Source organism: Trachemys scripta, chromosome 9, assembly GCF_013100865.1.
Source record: "Trachemys scripta elegans isolate TJP31775 chromosome 9, CAS_Tse_1.0, whole genome shotgun sequence".
Taxonomy (NCBI): Eukaryota; Metazoa; Chordata; order Testudines; family Emydidae; genus Trachemys; species Trachemys scripta.
In genome coordinates, this window is record NC_048306.1 from 67677398 (window position 1) to 67698880 (window position 21483).

Here is a 21483-nt window from a genome sequence, read left to right on the forward strand (position 1 = left end):
CCCCCCCCCCCCCCCCAACCCTTCCCCCCCCCCCCCCAAACGCCCCCCCCCCCCCGAACTCCCGACCCCCCTCCCCGTCTCTTGACTGCCCCCTCCAGAACCTCCCTGCCCCTTCTCCTGCCCCCGGCCCCTTTACCCTGCTGCTCAGAACATGGTGTTGGGCTCTGTGAGAGCCGGACACGTGGCTGCGCTCCCCAGCACAACACACAACCCGGTCCCTGCGCCCGCACAGTGCTGCCGGAGCCAGGCGCTGGGCTGCAGGGGAGGAGGAGCTGCCGGCTCAGAATGCAGGGAGGGAGGGAGCGGGGGAGGAGGAGCTCCTCTACAGCTGGTCTGGAGTCCAGCCCGTGACTTTCCTGCAGCCCTCCCAGCCGCTCGCTCTGCTCTGCCTGGGGGGGAAATCCCGGACATTTTGAGTGATTTACAAATTCCCCCCGGATGCTATTTTTAGCACAAAAAGGAGGACATGTCCGGGTAAATCCGGACGAATGGTAACCCTAGAAATGGAGGCACAAAGAGGGCAAGTGCTCCAAGGTCACCAAGCAGGCCAATGGCAAGTCAGGAATAAAAAGCAGGTCTGAGTTCCAACCCAGAGCTCTATCCATGAGACAACACTGCTTTCCTACGAAGCTTTATTTGTAGGAGTGGAGCACAGAGGTTATAAAATAGATGCATCATTGACTACAACTTGATAGTGATAACTTGGTCCAGCATAATTTATGGAGTAACTGATCACCTTTTTTCCTCTTGTATATTTGAAATGAATCATCCTACTTGCATTTTTGAAAGGCTCAGATTTTTCGGACGTTAATAATGCTCTACTACATCACCCTTACTCTCTTTTGAGGTCTTAGTTGTTCAAACTGTAAAACCTTCTTTTCCCTCACAGTAGGAGGCTTGTTTATTATTTGCACGAATACAAACTCGTGTGTATTCCAAAAACTACTTAGAAGGCTCCAAAGCAGTAGCCCTTGAACATACAAAAGTCACTAGTTACCTGGTTTACTGAAGACAAGTTATAAAAATCATTATCTAATAAGTTTTTATATACGGTCAATTAAACCTCAGATAATTTGTATATTACATGCACAAGCTCTAGGAATGGTTTCACTCCTTCTCCCTTTGAAGATCCAGACCGCTGTTGCATTTGCAGTTTCCAGAAAGCACTAATTGTACAAGTCATTCATATACACACTGACTTTCAGTGCAATTCTGGCAATGTCCCAAATCAGCGTTGTATTGAAATTTGTATAGTCATTTACATTAGGGCAAAGGGATTACAAAGTGGGTGTAAAACTCTACAAGCTCAGAATGGTAAGTTTGCACCCATCTGGCATGAGTGTAAATGATCACACAAGGTGCAAAGCAACAATGAACAATGAATTATCAGTGTACTTGAACTCCGCTAAAATCTTGGAAATAGAAAAACCAGAAATGTTGTATTTGTCAAGGCTATATCATAGTTCAAGGGACATAATTCAATCATGGTTTGCTCCTGTACTGTAGACGGAACCAAGGCATAATTTAAATGCACCCAAGAAGAGTCATGACCCAACCTAGTCCCCCGGCACAATTGTATTAGTGTAGACTTATCCAGAGAGAACTTCATGGGTCTTGGTTTATTAAGTTATCTAGAAGAGGAATTCAGATTCAATATCTACTGTATGCATGCATGTTACAGTCCTTAGTTTGAGAGGAGATAGCTTTTTATTTTAGGATTTGGAAAACTGTTTGCCTATGTTCATTTTAAACTTCTTGCCCATCAACCTAAAGTGGTGGCCCTTTAAACTTAAATTTAACTTTTTTTGTTGAAAATTTTTAACCATTCTTAAAAGGATTGATGTATAAGCAACTATTAGTTTGCAAAAAGGCGAGTTGGAGCTCTGAGCATACTGTAGACTAAACTGGATTTGAACAGTAGCAGTTGACAGAGTTTTTAAGGGGAACTACAGAGGTAACTGAGATCCTATCTATCCACATCACAATACAACCACGTTAGTTACAACACAGTTGATAGCCATAATCTAGTACAGTTTCCTTGACCTGTACAGGTACGATTTTTTTCCCTTTGTCTTCCTCCCCTGAAAACCATGATATAGGCTAGAGCTGAACCAATTATAGGAAAAATTATTCAGATGAACTAGAAGCTGAATTTCAATCTGTCATGTTGACTATTAATTTCGTTTAACTAGTAGGGTTTATTTGTACTAATATATTTGTAAACAAACCTAAGTGTCAAATTTTGTTTTGGCGAGATGAGGAAGTAATAGACTTCTTCCTTTTCAACGTTTGTCCAGAGTAAGAGGGAGGAGGAGTGGTGGTGAAGGTGTTGTTTCTTTGAGGTAAGTCACTATGTCCTGCCATTTGTAGGCAAGCCAGGTTATGACAATGAAACTATGCTGATAATGCCCATGTTAAGGTTGCCTCCTGGCCTACGTGCGTCTTTTTGACTGTGCTGAATAGGCACATGACAAAAAACAGGAACTCAGTAAATGCACTTGGTAGATAGGTGAAACAGTGATGTGAATGGAACAAGATCAAGTGTCTGAACAATACATTGTCACTGAATAGTATTGCGAAAACCCTAAACCAAAACTTTTGTATTAACACATTTAAACAATATTAACAGGACATCGGATTTTACCCTTTGCAGGACTACGCAAAAACTCTAATCAGAGGCAATTAAATAAACCAGATAAGGATATTGCTGCAATCTGCATGGCTTGGGACCATGCATTTAAATGCCAATATGGAATTAGTCTTAAATTGGATCCCAGAACTAATTATACAACAGGTAATTTTATTTATTTATTTAACAATTGTGTGTCAGGCAAGGCCTGACTCAAGGGGCTTGGTAAAGAAAGAATTAAAAATATTCTAAAAATTCCCTAATCTTGTCAGCCTAGTTCCTTCCAGCTCCACAAACTGCCCTGACCCTCTCTCTAAGGGTACGTCCAGACTACCCGCCGAATCGGCAGGTAGTAATCGAACCTCAAACCTGCTCCTGTCGACTCCGGAACTCAACCAGGGTGAGTGGCGGTAGCGGAGTTGACGAGGAAGCCGCGGCTGTCGATCCCGCACCATGAGGACCCGAGGTAAGTCAAAATAAGATACGTCGACTTCAGCTATGCTATTCCTGTAGCTGAAGTTGTATATCTTACATCGACCTCCCCCCACCCCCCAGTGTAGACCAGCCCTGAGAGAAGCAAGAAACCAGGATGGGTGTAATGAAATCCCTGTTTTCTGCATTCATCCAATCAGGGAACAGAAACACTACCATGTGACAAAAATGACTAGTCTTGGCAGATATGGCACAAGTACAGTTCACATCCATATGTGAAAATATGTTCATATAGACTATTCAATTAGAAATGCACAAATATGGAAAAAAGCTAGAATTTGCTTGTGAACCGAAAAATGGACTAGCTCAGATAAACTGTTATAAATAGCTCACACAGGTCTAAGATGATACCAATATTTTTCTTCCATAGTGTTTTTAAGCATGAATGTAGCAGCTTGCAGCAAATACAGAAGAGAGACCTTAATACTGTATTGATTTTCCATGTTCTCAGAGTCAAGTCAGATTTGTTTTTTGCTTTTGTGATTCAGTGAATAATTTACAGTCTCTCTCATGTAAACTCCCCCAGAAGTAACACCATCCCTGCCTAACCTCCCTTGTTAAGACAGACAGAGAAACATGCACTGAAATGACTGGGCTTAGCAGGTGCCTACTGACTAAGAAAGTTTTGCAAAGTAATGAGCATGTGAAAAACAAGTTTGTCCCCTGCCCCATCCCCCCACCAGCACCCCTGGGGGAGACTCAGTGCCCTCTGCTCCATTTCCCCCACCAGCACCCCTGGGCTAGGGAGGGATATGGGTCTGGTCCAGTTTGATCTGGGGAGGGATTTGGGTTTGGTTTGGTTCAGTTTGGGCTTGGTCTGGGGAAGGATGTGGGTCTGGTCCAGTTCGTAGGATTCAAACTGAGGAGGGATGTGGGTCGGGTCTGATTTAGAGGGTTGGCCTGGTCTTTTGGGGCCACAGCTGGTCCTGATCTTAGTCTCTGTGCTACAACTCTCAACCAAGAGACAATTAAAATGCCATAAGCTAGTGATTTTATGAGGGGGTGCATCTGTCCATGGGAATGCTACAGAGAACATCTTTATGTTAATGCCTTATTGAATACCAACATCATTTAGAATGATCGACGGCATGTTGATTTACTTAATTAGTCCAGACAAATTCAAAGTATCACCCACATTTAACTCTAGTTGGAAGTTAAGGTACTGTACAGTTAATTTTTAAATGTAAAGAGCAACGATGTGGTATGTATGCTCTTCAGCTGATTAAAAAGATACAGGACATACTCCTTTTAAGTTTTCACATCCCAATTCAATACCACACTTGTTGTGTGCACACGAGCTTGTTCCTTCTCTCTCACTCACATTAAATTTCTATACTGACATATTTCCCTTCCCCACTACACACTTGGGCACAAGAGTTCAAAGGAATTGTAATGTTTTGGAGCCACCAATCTATCTCAATCTCCTGAGAATATGTCAAATTCACTCATCCTTATACAGGGGACAGCACAAATTCAGAGCTCTCTCCAGTCCCCAAATATTTCTTAACTTAATTCTCTTTAGTTTAGTCAGAGCTTCCCTATTCAGAAAGTGCTAAAATGGCCAAGAATCAAGAAGAGCGTAAGACAGGGTAGCCAACAGGTAGACCACAAGCAAAATCCGCACCACCAGACACTTTTGAACGGACCCCAAAATCTTATTTACTTATCATTGTTATTTTTATTATTATTATTTTCTCTAGAGTCTGGACCTTGACAAAAAATAATTGACTACCCTTGCTGTAAGAGCAAGACCAACAATAGGTTCTTCTGATGGCAGGACATTCTAGGCCAGTTGAGTCTCTCATGCCAACCCTTTGAAGAGTCACATGATGATTCTGAGGCTGTAAACCATCCCCACAGCAGCAAGGAACAAGTCTGACAGCCAAGTATTTTTGGACGGTAATGCACAAGCAAATTAGGGCTCCCTTATTTCTTTCTTTTTATTAGTCAATGCCTTTATTGCAGCTACAGATCATCTGGACACAGGTAAACAGTGGATGGCAAACATAATAAATCAGTTGTGTTAAGATGAAATAAACCCAGAGTTAAAATCTACCATTTAAAGCTAAATATATCCTCCTGAAAGAACCATAAAGTGCAACTATTAAAGGGTCAGATCATTAGAGAATGACTTTTCTATCCTAATGTATCCTTGCCATGATGTAGTAATTTATAAACACAAGGGAAAACAATTCCAACTCTCCATTTAAATCCACATGAACTACTGACAGGATGACTGGATACTTCCAAGAAGAGCTACAGAGTTAAAGCCTATGGGAGTTTTGCTTGAATAAAGATTACAAGATCAGGCCCAAAAACGAATTCTTTAGGGAATCTGAAGCACAATGCTACTTATTTCTTATCAGAGTGCCAACCATTCTGTTACCTTACAATTTAAATTCTCATGACAGTTGTACTACAAACATTTGCCAGGATACCAGATATTTTATTTCACGTTGATATTTTTACAAAGCTCGAATGCCTGAAGCTAAAGACAGACGTTTTACTTTTGCTGCTAACCCTCTGTCCAGTCCTGCAGGAAAAATGCTCAACCAAACTTGTAAATCTTGGTTGAGACTGGCTGTCCTGCACAGAACAAGTTGTTCTGAACAACTTTTCCTTCAAAGCAGTAAGACCAGAATCTAGCTACATAGTGAAGCAAGGCAGAGCAGGATGAATCCATCAGGAATATGTTGCCACGACTGCTAGTAGCAGTTATATCCTGTTGGCAAGCTCTTCTTCACGCTAGTTAAAAGCTGTTCACAACTCTTCAATTGCATAAAATTCTCAGGCTCTTATCTCATCTCCTTGCCCACTAAAGTTGCCAGTCTCATGCTCCATTAGTCTCCTTCTCTATTTCTGTTCCGTCTCTAGGCATGCCATCTATCACCATGGTTCATCAGCTCTACGCATTCAAAATTCATTTCTTTCACAATGCTCACCAAATGTGGGCAAATCCAACCAAACCCTCAAAGGTATAAGACAACATTTATCCTCCTTTGGGACTTTCCAGTGTCCTCTCAGTGTTATTTCCTCCCTTTTGTCTTTTAGATATTCAGTACTCTGGGACAGGGAATGAGAAAATAGGGTCTTGTATGCCACCCAAGGACATTATTGTTGCCTAACAAATTGTTGCTTAACAAATGACAATCACTAACTTTTCAGATTTGCCTGATTTGAAAAAAAAATGCTGAGTCAGGTGCAGTAGATTTGTCTTGCTGCATCTCTTAAATTATGCTGTTTACTACTCAGCAGCTGGAAGATTTAGTATGTGTAAAATGTTGCTAAGAAAAGTTGATTGCTAGCTTTTAAAATGTTTTAAAATAGTTATGGCACTTACTACTATATTAATCTTAACAGGGATAATATCTTGCTGGCTGCATAAATTGGTTTAGTACATGCAGATCAATATATTTTCTTTGAACAATTTCTTCTTCAGACTTTTTATTGTGCAGCAAACCACATGACATACTATGCAGTAACTAAGAATAGTATCGTGTTACCGTATGCTAGGAGGCACAGTCATGGACCAGGATCCCACAGTGCTAGGTGTTGTACAAAGAAAAAGAAGATGGCCCCTGCCCCAAGGAGCTTACAACCTAAGTATAAGACAAGCGACAACAGATGGATACGGATAGACAGGGCAGTATGAGGATAACAACGTTACCTGCCTCATGGGGGAGTTGTGAGGATAAATACATTAAGAGATTGTGAGACTCCCATTACTATAGTAATGGCAGCCATGTAAGTACCTAGGAGGGGTTAAAATGGTGTTTATTTAAAAAAAATGAAAACAAAGTGGAACAAATCTTCTGAGAGGATGGTTTAGACAGTTTGGAATTACATCACAGTCTTGAGTCAAAAAACTCAGTTATATGTGAAAGGAAGAGGATACAATTTCAATACTCAATAGGATATGGGGGTTTATTCAACACATCTGTCTTCCTCCTTCCCCCCAAAAAAGCAAGAGACTATTTAAAACACTGGGTGGAGGCTGGAAAATTAGGTCAGTTGGAGAATGCACCATTTCACTGAACATCAAATATGATAAACGATAAGGAAATTTGTGGCAAATCTGCACCTGGTTTAAGTTGTCATAGCTCAATTAATTTAAATAGAGCTATGAAAATTTATACCAGCTGAGGCTCTGCCCATTATATACTAGAAAACATGTAATTGTCCAATTTTTGACCCAACAGATTTGGAAATGTAAGTTATATTTAAATATACAGAGAAATTAAAAATTGTGTGTTTCCTAATGAACCACACCGTACAAACATGTTAGGTGTATTTCCAGGATTCTACATCTTAGGGTTCTGAGATACCTTCTGTTCTTGTTACAGAAACTTGGATTCTAGTGTCATCTCTGTCACTGGCTTCCCATTGTGATGTCACTTAAGCTCCACACTAATTTCCTAATTTATAAAATGGAAAAGCTTTCCTACTCCCAAGAGGATGTAAAGCTAAATTAATTGTACAATGAACTAAGATCCTCGTCTGGAAGATACCATAAGAACAAAATACTATTGCAGTGAAAGGAGCCCAAACTCAGTAACAGTCAAAGGTATGGCAGATATAAAGGAGGATTCCGCAAGAGAGACAGCCATCATTTCTCTGGCTGAAAACGGGGCAAGTTACACAAGATTTAGTATGATCTGCTGACTTGATATCTAGTTCTTTTAAAATATTTAAGATTGTGTTTGAAACAGTGCTACCTTTGCATAGTTGCATAAAGCTATTACTTGTGTTGTTGCATATTTTAGAGTGACCTTGCAAGTTGTATTCCATCATTAAATAACAGTGACGACACAACTCTTGCATATTCTGTGAATGATAAGCAAAAGCGTTGGTTAGTCAGGATCTAATGCACAAGCAGATCTGACAGTAGCTTTGTACGAACTCATCTGTGTCTGAGACCTATGATAAACAGGACAAATGATTTGCAGCTACAACATGGCATGCCCTTTCGAGTCTTGATCAAGAGAAGCCGCTGTACATTCAGGTATGTCAAGAAGGGTGTTCTGACCATTTATTTCTGTTTCACTTGCTACAGCAGATCTGCCAAAGTGAAAGGTGACTTGCACCTATACAACTTTATGATCATACCACTCAACATACAAAACTCTCACTGGTGGATTTTTAGAGCCCTTATCTGAGAGTTGAGAATATAATTCATCTTTGTTTGGGATGTAACCCAGGATTCAAATATTTATCTTCAGAGATGAAAGTCTAGCAGATTAATGTTCTGTAAAACTTTCTGTAATATTGAATTGACAGACAACTCAAGTGTCAAATTCTGCTCTCAGTAACACCAGAGGAAATGCAGACTAACTTCACTGCTAGCAGGACTTTTACATTGGACTCTAGTGGGATGCTGGCAGCAACTGAACTATATTGTCATCTTCACTAATATAATCAACTCCACCAACACAACCGTATGGGATTTACAACTTTCTCAAACAGCGCTGGCATGATGTGCACAGGGATTAACTAACTATCTTCTAGAGAGCTCAGTGTTTTAAGATGACATGCCAAGGAAAACAAACAAAAAAATTGTGCTTGTGCTCTTTTTATTTATGATGTACAAAGACAGCCTGAAATATTCCTTTAAACCTCCATTAGAAATATGAAGGACCAAGAAGTCAAATCTAGTCCTTGCTGGTTTTGCTGAAACTACTCAGATGTGCAATGTTGCTTATGAGCCCTTATTTGAATAAACCCACTCACAGACCCATAGATTTTAAGGTCAAAAGAAACCAATATGATCATCTACTCTGTCCACCTTCACACTGCAGGCCACAGAACCTCACCCACTCCTGAAATAGACCAACCTCTGGCTGAGTTACTGAAGTTGTCAAAGCATGGTTTTAAGACTTCAAGTTACAGAGAATTCACCATTTACACTAGTTTAAACGTGCACATGCCCTATGCTACAGAGGAAAACCAACCCTCTCCCCCCCTCCCCCCAGGATCTTAGCCAATTTGACCTGGGGGAAAAATTCCATCCTGATCCCCAAAATGTGATCAGTTAGACCCTGAGCATGGGGGCAAGACCCACCAGGCAAATACCTGGAAAAGAATTCTCTGTAGTAACTCAGAGCCCTCCCCATTTAGTGTCCAGTCTCCAGCAATTAGGGATTGCTGAAAAGATTAGGGAAAGACACCTCTTTTTACAAATGTTTCCAAGATATTTGCGTTAACAAAAATTTTAAAAAGCACCACACAAAGCACTTGTAAACAGCCCCATTTTAATTAATCAGGCTATCTTGTAGGTTATCACTGATGACTTAATCCTACCAGTTTTCCATAGCCTCTAGGAAAGGCAAGACCTGAATTTCCAGCGTAAACAAAAACCTCACATCTTGCAAGACTTCATATGCATCATAATAAACCAGAGGCACAAGTCTTCTCTCACCTCCCCTCACTTCTCTGCAGATCCCCTTTAATTAGACCCCCAAAAAGGTGTTACTTGGTTCAAAATCCAGCCAGAACTGAAGACCCCCATTTCAACTCTCTGCACCACCTAACAAAGACTCAAAAGTAAATTGGTCTGTCAGGCTAACCTACCCCAGAAGCAACTACATGAATGCTCACTAGGAAATACTTGTGATTTGATGAAAAATTATTCATTTGAAATCTAACTATATTTTGACTCTTACCAGATTATAGTCATGGTAGTGACCAGGCACAGGCCAGGATCAAAAAATCTGGCAGCCACACCATTCCCTTGAAAGTCAACAGAGCCCAACTAAATACACAACGGAACAAACTACTGAAGCATCATAACCTCATTCAGTCAGGAAGTCTGACACAGTGATCACAAAAATAATAAACTGTTATTTTCCATCTTTTCCCCTTAATCTCTAGGACATTTTGGGGGGGGGGGGGGGAGAGCAGGGGGGGTGTGGAAGGAAATCACAAAGTTCATGTAAGTGTCACAGCCAGTGATGAAGATTTTGGGGATAATCTTCTCTAACCTCTCTTTACCACATTTCACACCCACATTGAGGTGTGTGGGAGAGGGAGATTCTGCTAGTGAAGGAGAAATGCACAACTATCCAGTCTGTTGCCTCTGATGGGATTCCAAGAAGATGCTGATGCTGAGAGCAAGTGGGGCCAGGTTTCAGTCTTGATGATATATGGGGCTTTGTCTACACTAGAGAATTAGGACAACATAAGGCAGCTTATGTCGATCTAATTATGTCAGTATCTAGACTACAGCCTTGCTTCCACCAATGTAAGGGCACGTCTTCACTACCTGCCAGATTGGCAGGTAGCAATCGATCTATTGGGGATCGACTTATCGCGTCTAGTGAAGATGCGATAAAACCGATCCCTGATCGCTCTGCCGTCGACTCCGGAAATCCACCACGGCAAGAGGTGGAAGCGGAGCGGCAGCGGTCGACTCGCCGCCGTCCTCACAGCCAGGTAAGTCGACTTAACATACGCAACTTCAGCTACGCTATTCACGTAACTGAAGTTGCGTATCTTAGCTCGAGCCTCCCCCCTCCCCCCGTAGTGTAGACCTTACCCTAAGTGCCCTACAACACCGACATAGTAACTCCACCTCCATGAGAGGCATAGGGCTTACGTTGGTGTAGTTAGGGAGACACAGTGTCAGTGCAAATATTGCGTTCCTTACATCGGCTGTTGGCTGGAGCCCTGAAATTGACAAGAAAGCCAGCTCCACAGGTGGGCTGCTGCCGGGTCTCCGCTCCAAGCTGAGCTGCTACCCAGGCTGCTGGCTGGGGCTGCCCCCTGGGCTCTGCGCTGGCAGCCCTGCTGCCCACCAGGGTCCTGGCTCCTCACCAGGAGCACAGCTGCCGACTGGACTCCAGGCCCGGATCTCCCCACCTGACGTGAGAAGCACTGGGCAGCAGCTGAGCTCCCGAGAGGGAGCTGCAAGCTCTGGCTCTCAGCCCCCCACACTGCTCCCATCAGTCGGTGGAAGCACTCCTGGTGAGGACATGCATCACTGACAGAAGGAGGGTAATGTGGACATCAGCCACCGCAGTAATTACTGAGGTGGCTGTAAGTCAACCTAACATAGGTTTACTTAAGGTTGTTATGTAGATCTGCCCTTACGCTATATTAAAACAAAACAAAACCAAAAAAGACAAAACAAGGAGTGACGATTCCTCCAGTAAGAACTAAAAAATGCTAGTATCTTTCTTTCCTAAGACAGCGGGTTGATTTAGTAATATTGTGGAGATGCTTGCAGTTAAATAAGCTAGGATTTAAAAAAAATAAATAAATAAAAAGCTTAATCTAACTGGATTAACTTGTAACATTTAAACCAGTCACAAGTTCTAATACAAGCATAAATGGCTTCTAGTAACTACATACTGATGCATGCCAACATGTTAAATCATCCTGTGACTAGTTTTTAGAGAGTGTTCCTTCAGAAACAAGTGTTGTAGCCATGTTGGTTCCAGATATTAGCATAAGGTGGATGAGGTAATATCTTTTATTGGACCCTTGTGTGTCTCTCACCAACGGAAGCTGGCCCAATGAAAGGTATTACCTCAACGACCCTGTATCATGTAGAAACAAGTTATTTTTAACCTGAATTATGAACAGTCCAAAAAAAAAAAAAAAAAAAAAAAAGCAAATTTTAAAATGTGGAAGCAAATTTTAAGAAGTGGAACACATTTTGGAAACTACCTTTTCCGGTTACATGCAAACTTTCCTTAATAAGGATCCCTCTGGACACAGACTACACACAGTGATTGTCACACCGGGGGTGGGGAGGATTTCTTGTTTTTTTTAAAAACACAGAATATTCAATAGATGATCAGGTTTATAAATGAAAGTGGTCATACAAGGTTAATTTTGGAGTCATGATTTGATTATCTTGACTGCATGCCTCTCCTTTTGGAGAGTTTATTTTTACTCCAAAGTACCACAATGTTCAGTCCTGATTAATCTGCTTTTTAAGTGATAAAAAATAAGACATCCAATAATGGGGCTGTCTCCACCAACCCCGTTACTGAAATTCTACATAGTCTTGCAAAAAATCAGCATAAAAATTTATTAACCCAGGTACAATTAAACTCACCCATTCTTCCAGTGACAAAAACTGAATGGTACCTTACTTGCTCATGAAAATAAAAAGTAAAATAACTTGCCACAAGCAAGTTGGTTTTGGTGGTTAGTTTATTATTGTGAGCAGGAAGAATATTAAATGTACCAAAAAAGAGTCCATTCTTGGAAACACTACTATAATTTCTAGGTAGGACACACAAGATTAAGAATGCATTGAATTATTTTTTAAGACCCTTTCTCTCCTCCATTCCTCAATTCAGGTACTACTGGAGATTCCTCCTCACCTATCCCTGAGGGATTATAGAGGCCATTCTTTATTACAGGGATGTAAAAGGTTTTGCAAAAAGGTGGGCCCTGCACCATGCTCCTGGTCAGGCTTGCAACCATTACAATGGAATTCTTTAGGAAAGTGCCCTCTGCTAAGAATGCTCTGCCCTCTCTTCCCATTCAGATGGAGTATTTCAGTGGTTCCCAAACTGTGGGAAGGGGCCCCAAAATGGGTCACAGCACCACTTTAATGGGGTCATCAGGGCTGGCATTAGACTTATTGGGGCCCAGGGACAAAGTCCAAGCAAGCCCCACTGTCCTGGGCGGCAGGGCTCAGGCTTCAGGCCCCCCGCCCTGGGCTGAAGTCCTTGGGCTTCAGTTTTGGCCTCCCCACCTGAGCTAGCGGGGTTTGGGCAGGCTCGGGCTTCGATTCCCCTCCTGAGGTTTGTTGTCGGGGGTGGGGGGGGGGGCAGTGCAATGAAGTTTGAGAACTACTGGAGTATTTAAAGCAAGGGAACCAAGTACATCCACAATAAAATAGGGAAGTCCCAGAATGGACACAGAATTCATGTGATGAACTCTTGGGGTGGGGGGGAACACTCTTGCTCAGAAAGTACCATTATTCAAATTGAAGTTTCTACATATTTGTCTTCATCCCCAACTAGATTAAAATGCAGTAATCTAATCTAGCAATAGTAAAAAAGCATGACCATAGTGGCTAAGTGCTCCTCTGACTAGTTAAATCTCTCATAGCACCATTGTGTATATACAGGAAAAGCAACAAGGCCAATCAGACCCCCAAACTGTATACTTCCCTCAGGGGACAAGGCTGACGTTCCTTCTAGTTCCTCAAAGCAGGAGTTCAGGTCTGAGGCAGCTATTTTGCTCTGGTTCTAAAACCTTTGAGACATATGAACTAAACTGGTTACAGAAAGGCAAATAGTTTTCACTCTAGGTGATTTCTCTTCCCCCCCCCCCCCCCCCCCGACAGACAGCTGGGCCACAGCACTGATTGTGGCTGCTGAAAAGAAAAGGCAAGCTATTTGTGCTCTGTAATAGATCCAACCATTATTGTATAAAGGACCAATCGGTATTGTTTACCCAGTTGTGCCAAGGACTGCACAAACACTCAGGAATACATGGTGTCTGAAAAGCTAGGCTCCTCCAATATATTGGTGGCACTGGAATACATGATATCTCAACTGCTCTAAGCAGTCAAAAATTAAGGAGAGCAGGAGATGGGTATAAGTCGTGTGAGACTTCACTCAAAGTCTTTTGGCAAGGAACTACTCATCACAACGTTGTAAACTGTCTATAAGAAATAATCAAAACCAACTTTGAGCTGCAGTTGTGAGAGAAGCACTGTCGTGCATGCAATCAGCAGCACCATATGGCCAGCTGTATCAAAGGCTTCTAAAAGGTCCTGAAGTATAAGCATGAAAGTTTGTCTTGTTCAGAACCATAAGAAGGTTCTTTATTTTTATTTAGGAGTGTTTTCTATGTACACTAAGACTTTTTATACCTCTGCTTTGTAAAGTAAAAATCTGCTTTTGTATTATGTGAAAATGTCATCTGAAACATAGGGTTACCATATTTAGTTCCTCCGAAAGGAGGACACTCCACGGGGCCCCGACCCCGCCCCAACTCCGCCCTCTCCCCAAAGTCTCCGCCCCCTCCCCTGCTTCCCGCGAACATTTGAGTCACGGGAAGCCTGAAGCAGGTAAGGGGAGGTGTGGGGGGAGGAGGCGCGGCCCACCCCCCAGCCCCCGGCACTGCTGGTCCCCAGCCCGTCCCCCGAGCCCCCGGCTGGGTCCGGCCCCACTCCTCATGTCCGATTTTCCCGGACATGTCCGGCTTTTTGGGATTTCCCCCCGGACGGGGATTTGGAGCCCAAAAAGCCGGACATGTCCGGGAAAATCCGGACGTATGGTAACCCTACTGAAACATCCATAACTGAATATAGGGCAGGACAGGCATGCATTCATACAGAAATGCTAGCACGGCACTTATTTGTATTATGACATTACTGCCTTGGTTACAAGGCTACTAACTTCATTTGCAACAAAAAGCATATTTCTTTCTTTATACCACACCACAACTCATGTAGTACAAATTAATTCTTTCAAGAATGATTAAGATTACCCAATATTTCCCACTGTAAGGCCCCTGTTTTCAGTTGCTTATAAACTTTGCTAACTTTAATAGCTGGAGGTGAAATTTTCCATGCTGGAGTCTTCCTGAGGTGGATTTATTTATTATTAATTACTATTATTATTTCAGCCACTTCCAAGAATGAAGCTAAGCAAAAATACATTGTTTGGCCCATGTTATTTAAAAAAACAAACAAACAAAAAAACAAAACAAAAAAACCTTTTCTTTTAAATGCTCTGGCGCCCCGATGCTTGATAGCAGGGGCTCTCCATATCCTCAGGGCCAAAAAATTCAAGTTCCTACTCCCCCTGTAGAAAAAAAATAATGTGATCAGGTAATTAAAGATTGTGTCATAATGCATATGAATGTGGAAGCATATGCATGGGCAATCTTACTTCTGGCATTTCCTAATTTTTGAATTCTTGATTTTGAAATTATGGTGTTCTGTTAACAGTTTTTGTGTGTGTAATATGTAATTAGTGGGATGAGCATTACTGTATATAATTTGCACAAAAACTGGAGAAATCAGAATATACAAAGAAGAAGATTTCCCATATTTGTCCAGCAAGATATTTTCAACATATCTAAAGAATATACTGTATAGTCTTTATTACATATGTAGCATTTTAGTACTGTGAATTACTATTCGGTACAGTAATCCATTCTTATACAACATACTTAATTTGAGGTTATGAAAATTTGCCTATATATACACCAGCACATACATACACACTAGAGATAAATTCATGTGGCAAATATATTTTATATTGAATCAACATGTGGATATAGTTAATAGTCCCAATCCTGAAAACATCTATGTATCTTAATTTATTAAAATTCAATAGACTCCTCACATGTGTGTTTTCAGGTCTGAGTCCTAATATACAAATCTCGGCAATAATTTTAGTGTGTAATCTACACAGACTGTGTTCAAGAACCCAGGAGATTTATAGCTTTACCTTCTCCACCCACCCCCTCCCAAAAAGCCACATTTCAGTTAGCCTTTCAACAGAGCTCAGTGTGTAATCAAGTTAGTAGTAGATTTTTAAAATTTTTGTAACAGTTTCAACCTGTAGAGGGTGTGCTTGAACAGGCAAGGGAACCTGAATATATCCAGCTAGGTTTCACACACTGAAAACATTCAAACTTATCTTATAGAAATATCAAGAAAGTTATTTCTGTAATAAGATTCTCTCCTCATCTTGTAATGTTAGAGCTTTCAATAAATAAATACATAAAAAGGGTTGACTCTTCCATCTCAAAGCCAAAAGAAAAAAAGCAAAATGTAGAATAATTTTACAGATTTTTCAACTTGTTCAGAATTGGTTTATGGTCAACATAGGCTGTCTAATCTACATGTCATTTTAAAGTAGGTATCCTGGCAATGTCTGCTGTGAAGTTATTTCAAATTAAAGTTTTATGACTGTTTGGGGTGAGGGACATCTAATGCAATGCAAAAAACAGCAACCCTTTAAAGACTACTTACAGAGATGATTAATCTGTTTTATCCTCTTCTTTCCCAGGATATGTGACCTTTGATATTGAATTCTACTATTACTTACTCAGTTTAGTATACCAAGTTAACAGAAAATTCTTTGATGGTTGCCTTTGGTTTTCCCCCAATGAATACTAAAAGGGCCTATGTTATGCATGTTTGTGATTAAGCAATCAAAGCTGTCTAGACAACCCTAAATAAGATTCCCTAGAAGAAAAAGCCTCCACTGGGACTCTCTCTTTTTATCCAATTGCTTTATACTATTTTATCAGTGTTAAAAAGACTGGATGGCTCATGGAACTGTTAAGATACTGAGAGCCTTTCACCTCTAGTTACACAAGTTCAAATCTAACCTAAGCCAGCCCCGAATGCAAGCCTCTGTATATGTTGTTGTAGCCATGTTGGTCCCAAGATATCAGAGACACAAGGTGGGTGAAGTAATACCTTCACTGGACTGTTCAGAAGTTGGTCCAATAAAAAAATATTACTTTGTGCACCTTGTCTCTTGCTAGGCAAGACATCCAAGTCATCAAAAAATAACGGAATCTGGTTCATATTTACTTTATCCGTGGCCAGTTTACAGATTTATCAAATAAATTACTTTTCCACATTCTAGTTGGTGTCTGCATTATGTCTGACTGTATGTTCTACATGGCTCCCCCTCTCCACAAATACACATACCAGATGCAAAGCATGATATACCTGTTCTACAACAGTTGTTGAACTGCTGATCATGACCATATCTCAGGACTTCAGATGTATGCTAAAACCTTTGTAGATTGTTGAGACTTTACCTATTTTACCTGTTGTTACTGACAAACAGTAGGAACAGCAATATTTCTGCATATGCCCCTACGCGAGATTGACCATTATTTTGAAGCCTTATGTAATTATCTTTTGTTGTACTGGCATGAATTTACCTCATCACCTAGCTGAGGTATGTGGTGTAACATGTAAGCAACCACCCATACAGATTACTGTAATCTCCACCAGTCTGAGTGAGAAAAGTCAATTTTAAAGCTCTTGAATACCTTAGTAATGGATCCAACAGAAAAAAAAAAAATAGATTTTGGTGGGGGCAGCTTGTGTAACATCTTAAAACGGCAGTTTTAACCTGTCCATTGTGAAGATCTCAACTGCTCTTATTAGCAGATGCTCGTTTTACACCCAAGTTTACTTATGTACCGAACACCTGCTTTCCCTATTTCTCACTATCTTGCCATCAGAAATGCTAAATCTTGGAACTTGCAAGTTTTACACACGCAGGAATTAATTTATTTAATCATCTTGATCTCCGGTTTGGGCTGTTCCTTATTTTCTGTGTCTTCAGAGTACATTTGGTAGTTCCACAGGTATGCAGCTGTATTTTGATCACCAGTATATGCACCAAATTCTCCCATTCCCCAAATCACACACAGTGTTGCTATATACATCTGCTTACTGCTTGTGAGTAGTCACTACACAAAATTCACAGGAAAGCTTTTTGGAGGGGTCAGAGAAATACTCATAAGAACATTGTTTTTCTTTGCTATCAACCTACTTTCTCCAAGATTACAAGGGGAATTAATTGCTTGGATTTATTTTTGAAGAGCAGCCCAGGAATACAAAGTCTGTTTAAGGGGTAAAAGAACAGTATGACAATAAACATACAGTTACGAGGAGATTACATCTTGGGACCTCAAACTTGAAAGTGGCCCATTTTAACAAGTTGAGAGTATCATCTCAAATTATTTCCAAAACCATGTCAGAGATACCATTAGGCTTGCTAACTTATTGAGTTACATAAAACAGCTCCTTCTGCATTTACACACTTGCTACTCAAGACATTACTGGCTACTGTGAACAAAAGCCAAAGGGCCTGATCCTGAAACATATCAAGCATCCACAACTTCCACCAAAATGAAAGTGTTGAGGATAATCCATATCTATCAAGATAAGTAGAGCCCTGTGTGGATACAAGATTTGTATCCGCATCTGATCCGCAAACATTGTCTGCGGATATCTCCATGTTTGCAAGGCTCTAAAGATGTAAAATAAAGGTACTAGTTAACTACAATTTGCTATTCTGATATACACTCGGGGTCTCTCTTTTGTACTTAATTTAAAAAAAAAACCACACACGCATTATTTACCCAATTCCAGCCAAGATAAATTCTTGTCTTCTTCCTTCCCAAATTTCACCCCCACCTGCTCATTACCTGCTTAAGTTAACTCTGTACATAAATATATTGCCACCTTTGGGAAAAGAAAAGTTACTCAAGAAGAGTAACTTTCATGGTTGTGCTGCAGTTTCTCCACCAGTGTTCTCTTTCTCACAGTAGAAGACAGTCAGTGATTGAATGACTGCTTATGATACTAAAACTAAAGAAACAATATCTGACAAAATATTCATTAGCGAAACAAACAACACAAAACACCCCAGCCCATGTCTGAGATTATGATTAAATCTCTAGGTCTGAAAGGGACTTCCTTCACTGCTAGTAGACCCTGTTCTTTAATTGGCTGAAGGAGTTGCTATTGAGCAAGTCAGACCATAAGAACGGCCATACTGGGTCAGACAAAAGGTCCATCTAGCCCAGTATCCTGTCTTCCGATAGTGGCCAATGCCAGGTGCCCCAGAGGGAATGAACAGAACAGGTAATCAACAAGTGATCAATTCCCTGTTGCTCATTACCAGCTTCTGGTAAACAGAGGCTAAGGACACCATCCCTGCCAATCCGGACCAATCCGTCCATCACTGGGTTGGACAAGTAGCCTCTTCTGGTTCAGGGAGTGAGATCAGGCACTAAACTCACATGAAAGTGTAGAGCATTAGGCCTTGTGATTTAATTTTAGGGCATCTGATTCCTGGAAGTTTGGTTCAAAAGCTAAGCAGACACCATCTACTTTTAAAAAAATAAAGCATTAAGAAGTACCCCAAGTCATGCTACAGTTTTCTTAACATGTAACAATGTATGCAAGTGGGTGGCACTAAAAACAGCGGAAGAGACTTTGGAGACCAGGATAATCTATTCAGTTGAACTACATACTTAGAACTTGCATAGTGCTTTATATTTTCAAAGTGTAAGTCAGACTTCAATCTTTTGTTAAAAGCCCATTTGTTAATATTTGTTCCTATATAGTTTAGTTCGTTAGTTGGTGTGGGTGGGAGTCATCAAAACTATTTATATTTATCAATAAATATGCCAAATAGAAGACGTTCCACCTATTCCCCAAAACATTAATTGAACAAAAATTTCTCTGGAGAATTTGGACAGCTCTATACAGAAGAGGTGGTCAGAAATCTTTAAAAACAAAAACCACACACATAAAAGGTCTTGTCTGTTGCATGGATAAAGATCACATGGCATTTTGCATAAGATTAAGGATTTGTCCTTGTGCTATTGGCCCAAGATTTCCCCTGTGCACCAGTTGGTTATTGGCCTCCATCAGAGAGGTGGCTGCCCAACACTTCAGCTGTATGGATTCAATTTTAAATTCTTTTTTAAAGAAAAAAGCTTTTAAATTATTATTGTTATTGAAGATGCAGATAAATATTTTAGACAAAAATGATTTTTTAAAAGTGTACCAAAGAATAATCTCACATTTGGGAGCATTCAGTTTTTATCCAGTGTATCATTTGGCATATACAGTATACCCATAGGTTAACTGAAACATCATTTTATTAGAGTGTTATCCGGATAGACTAGAACAGTTTCCCACATATCTCCAGCTCAGATTCTCATCTATTTCCAAGTATAATCAGAAAAAAATATGTTTCCCTCCTGCTTGTACCTCAGAGTACACCTCTGCTCTCATTTTTCTATTTTAACTTTGTAATGCTTCTTTAATGGCAATGATAGTGTTCTGAAGACACAGTACAAATCTTACAATGCAGCTTTGTATTGTGGCTTGTACTAAGTGTTTATCCAATAGCTCCCTCTCTTGCCCTTTCCTAAAGGGGTCCTATTCTCTTCGTCCTTACATCTGTTTAAGACCAATATAACCCCATTGGTTTTAGTGGGGTTCCACTGGGAGTCAGTGAGAACAGAATCAAGCCCATAGTCTTTTATGAGCCTCCTTACTGTCACTATTCTGATATTAGCACCAACACAGATGTTCAGCAGTGTTTACCAGAGACTCTCTACAAGCAATTTTCCACTGTTTTCAACACTGACAGTGGCCACAGTGGGTGTAAAGTAGACAAAGCTCCCATGCGGCTGCTGGTGCTTTTACCCCTATGTCACTGTGAGGCCATAGGTGCTGGAACTAGGGGTGCTGGGGTGCAGTGGGTTCCATCAATAACAGGGTTTACAGTTGGTTCAATGGTGGCTCTCAACACCCCCGCTATAAAAACTGTGCCAGCACCCCCATGTGAGGCCACAGAGGTGACAAAAAGCACTGGCAACTGTAAGAACCTCGTCTACACTAAGGCTCCCACTGGCGCTACCCTAGCGCCAGCCACCTTGCACCAGCAGGGGGCGGTGACGGGGGATAGGAAGTGGGGGAGAGGGGAGAGAGATTCCCCCACCGGAGGCAGGCGATGGGCAGCCCCTCCCGGGGCCATGGGGATCCGGCAGAGGAGAACAGGACCGCGCACCGGGGCGGCGGGCTCAGGGGACGCAGGACCCCAGGAATCGGGGGACGGGGGGCGCCGGCTGCCAGGAGGCGGGTAACGATCCCCGCAGCATGCTCAGCGCGACCCCGGGGCACCGAGAAAACCGCCTCTCCGCGCAGGACCGCGCCCGCCCCGAGGCTAGCAGCGGGCACTGTCCGGAGCCCACGCACTCACGCAAGGGTGGGGCCTCTGCTGCCCCAGGGCCGGGGTGGGGCTCCCCGAGCGGGACGCTCACCTACTCTCCTTGCTGCGAGTGCCCGGTGTGCGCAGACCAGGCTCCGGCGCGACGGCTCCGGTCCCTTTAAATCCCCTCAGCAACTGAGCACCGCCGCTGCCGCGCTTGGGATTTATCCCCGCCCGCCCGGTGAGAGCGGGCGGCGCGAGCAGAGCCCCGCCCCAATCCTGCCCTCTCGGCCAGACCCCACCCCCACTGAGACCCCGCCCTCCGCCCAGACCCCGCCCCTTTCCCCGGACACCCCCGCCCCAACCGAAACGCTTCCGCCTACCCAAGCCCCGCCCCTTCTGAGGGAAACCGCGCCCCCAGTCTCCACTGGTCCACACCTGGCCCTCATATTACCCTCACCCCGTCTGAGCCAGGCTCCTCCTTTCCGAGACAGATCCTGACTCCTGTTCTCTTCGCAAACATCACTTCTGAGACCCCCCAACCCTTCCAATAAACATATTCCACTCTCTCCCCCACCCTCCCTTGCCACCCAGAAACAGCCTGCCCCCTTGTGGCTTGCCCCAAACTCCCCCCTCTCCCAGTGCCATATTAAGATAATCCACAACTTCCTCCCCACACACACA

The 21483-nt window shown here is 42.1% G+C and overlaps 1 protein-coding gene across 1 annotated transcript in view; it reads right to left on the minus strand.

The window, feature by feature from the left end:
* Positions 1–21047, minus strand: part of SERPINE2 (serpin family E member 2) — a 39817-nt gene extending 18770 nt beyond the window's left edge. Inside the window, exon 1 of the mRNA XM_034781904.1 lies at positions 20912–21047. The gene's annotated coding sequence lies outside the window, so the exon portion shown is untranslated. The remainder of the gene's footprint in view (positions 1–20911) is intronic.
* Between the last annotated feature and the right edge of the window lie 436 nt (positions 21048–21483).